Here is a 3674-nt window from a genome sequence, read left to right on the forward strand (position 1 = left end):
CTTTTACTAAGATTGTCACATAAACTTCTTATCTTCAGCATTAAAATCAGTACCTCTTCATTAGTTAGCTGATTACCCATCTGCTGTTCAGCATTCTTCTGTATGTACAAATGTGTGCTCGTTTTGTCTGTTCAGATGGTTCAAATGGTTCTGAGCACTATGGGACTTAACTTCTAAGGTCATCAGTCCCCTAGAACTTAGAACTACTTAAACCTAACTAACCTAGGGACATCACACACATCCATTCCCGAGGCAAGATTCGAACCTGCCACCGTAGCAGCAGCGCGGTTGCAGACTGTAGCGCCTAGAACCGCTCGGCCACCCCGGCCGACGTTTTGTCTGTATTGTTTATTGTCTACGTTTCGCTTCCATACGAAAGAACTCTACAAATACCTTAAGGGAAGACTTTCTAATACTTAGTTATAGCCGGCCGCGGTGTCCGGGAACTGAGCGACCCCTACGGTCGCAGGTTCGAATCCTGCCTCGGGCATGGATGTGTGTGGTGTTCTTAGGTTAGTTAGGTTTAAGTAGTTCTAAGTTCTAGGGGACTGATGACCTCAGATGTTAAGTCCCATAGTGCTGAGAGCCATATTTGAACTTATATTCATAGAGAAATAGACTGCGCAACAGAATTAAAGGATCACTTTTTGGAAACACCGTAATTGTCTCCCATTGCGACGGATAAATTTGAACTGTAGCTCATAGGGGCCTACACCCTTCCTCTGCAATGGTACAAAAGCTTGGCGACTCTGCCCAAAGCAGCTGTGAACGTGTCACACGATGGGAACGTCATCACAGCCCCTTTTACACACATTTCATCCCTTGTTTTGCCGCCTCTGCGATGGAGGTCAGAATAACGACGTCCAGCGTTGAAAGCCCACAATTTTCTTATGAGTGGTCGAGGAAAACATTTCAGAGACACGGACGCTCAGAATCGACTCGAAAAGGTCTTACCGGCTTGCATATAGGGTGTCAACGAAACCACCGCTTTCCTTGGGACGTTGATTCCCACACATTTCGCGATTGAAAACGATATTTTGCAGTGCGATGAGCAATAGGAAGTCGTTTTTAACAATCTTTAGTAGTGATGACACCTCCGTGACTCTTCAACCCTTCTCTGAGAAACAATGTGTCCTGGTAACCACTATAAACGTGATCTCTCCCCTCTGGAGAGTATTGCGACCTCAATTTGTGCTCTGGTGTATAACGTGGAACCACTAGGGTCCGTTCAAAATCATTCTTCGAAATATGAACGTCATTCGAAGCAATAAGGCGTCCTTAAACCTTTTTAATGCTACTCTTTCACACCTTCCTGTGGCCTGATCACAGATGGGTGTGACATTGAGACATGCGTGAATACAACGGCAAAGGATCCCTCTAAGACCCTATTTCGACACTACCTCGGTGGCACTCGCCCACATTTGTCGAGAATTACACAGAAAACCTGTGAAGTAACCTAAGGCGCGTGCAGATAGGTAAGCATCTGACACACCTCCGACGTCAGGGAGATGTCAGAAGCATCAAGAATTGCCTACTATGTTTTCCTCTTGCCCACGGCAGTCCAAACTGTCGTTTTCGATAGCGAAATGTGTGGGGATTGAAACCACCCCTTAGAAAAACTTATGAATTACTGTGCTGGTAAACGCCTTACGTTATTTGATTTTCAAACAGCTGAGCAAAACTGAACGTACTCAGACATTTCTCTCTTTACTTGTTCTGATCATCAAAATATTTTTAGCGCAACGCAATCTGACTTTCAATAATCCCTACAAAAGAATGGCCATGACTAACAATAACCTATACCTTTCATGAATCACTTAACTCACAAAAATCTTCGTTACTCGAACTACTGCAATACAGCGAGCGCCAATGCTACCAGCTAAATAAAGGATTCTAACTGCTGAAGGCACTAACTATTGATAGACATAGTTAGCAAATGAAAGATTTTGATAGAGAACAAACAATGTATTTACCTTAACAGTGTTCAAAAGTCATAATATATATAAAATCAGTTCCTGACATCCAGTCTTACAAATTTCGTTTTTCTGACGGACACACGTCCAGATCGTCCGGTCTCAAAACTCCGCCATCTCTCTTTCCACATCCACCACTGCTTGCGGCTCACCTCCAACTGCGCAACGCTACACGCTATTCACATCCAACTGCCCAACACTACAATAGCGAATAATCCAACAATGCCATCCAGTCACAGACCGCACACAGCACAGCCAGTGATTTTCATACAGAGCGCTACGTGACATTACCAACATAAAAACCTAAACAGCCTACTTACAGATTCAACGAGCTAAGGAAATGGCTGGTTTCATGGACGCCCTTCATGCCACCCGATGAGGCCTTTCAGTGTCAATTCTGAGCGGCGGTGTGTCCGAAATGCTTTCGTCGGCCACTCATAAGAAAACCTCGTGATTTCAACGCTGCGTGATGCGGTTCTGACCTCCATCGCGGAGGCGTCAAAACAAGGGGTGGAATGTGGGTAAGAGGGGCTTTAGAGACCTACCCACCTGTGACACGTCCACAGGCGTTGGGCAGAATTGTGCTGAAATGTAGCGCCAATGTGTCATCATTAACCCAGTTTACACCTTACGTGTTCTGAGCTCTGCCCTTTCTTCCGCATGTGTTGGCACCTCGCTGTTGGAAACGTCATCGGGCCCGAGGCTGATGTACCAGGGCGCCACGCTTTTGCACCATTACAGAGGACATTCGTAGGCACCATTGAGGCAGATTTCAAAGTTACGAGTCTTAATGGCAGACAGTTACCGGGTTACGAAAAAGCGATCTTTTAATTCTGTTGCGAAGGCTTTTTTTACCAGTCTGCACATTGTATTCTCTTTGCTTGTGATATCGTCAGTTTTTTGCTGCCCCAATGTCAAAACCTGTGTACTACTTTAAGTATCTCATTACCTGATCTAAATCTCTCAGCATCACCTGTTTTAATGCGACTACATTCCATTACTCGTACTATTGTTCTATCTTTATTGATGACCATGTTGTAGCCTCTTATGGCCCAGCTATCCATTCAAATCATCTCGCAATTCCTTCGTCGTCTCTGAGAGAACTACAACGTCAACAGAAAACCTCAAATTTTGTTATTTCTTCCCTTTGTTTCCTTTAATGCTTCCTGAATGTACACTTTGAACAACGTGGGGGAGATGTAACAACTGCGTTTCTTTTTTTACAACTACATCAATTACGGTCTCCTGCGCTCGTCCTTCGCATCTTAGAACATTTATTATTCATTTATTGCCAAATTATAGCTCTGTTACCTGATGTTTAAAATAGGTCGCACATCTTACAATTTTAGTTTTTCATCTTTTTACAGTTTTCTGTTCTTTTGTTTTATCTACAACATTTACCAAGAATGATACTTTTCAAAATAACGATAATTTAAGGTTGAAGTATAAATAAAATTTTGTTGTTCTTTTTAAGAAGAATATAAGAAGATGATAGGATAGAGGAGAGATTTGTTAGTACCATCACCGAATGTGACTGACGGTGAATACCTCGGAATGGTTTCTTCGAGCCGTTGACCGCCAGTCACACACACACACACACACACACACACACACACACCGCGCGACTGCTACGGTCACAGGTTCGAATCCTGCCTCGGCCATGGATGTGTGTGATGTCCTTAGGTCAGTTAGGTTTAAGTA

This window comes from Schistocerca piceifrons, chromosome 2 (assembly GCF_021461385.2).
Source record: "Schistocerca piceifrons isolate TAMUIC-IGC-003096 chromosome 2, iqSchPice1.1, whole genome shotgun sequence".
Taxonomy (NCBI): domain Eukaryota; kingdom Metazoa; phylum Arthropoda; class Insecta; order Orthoptera; family Acrididae; genus Schistocerca; species Schistocerca piceifrons.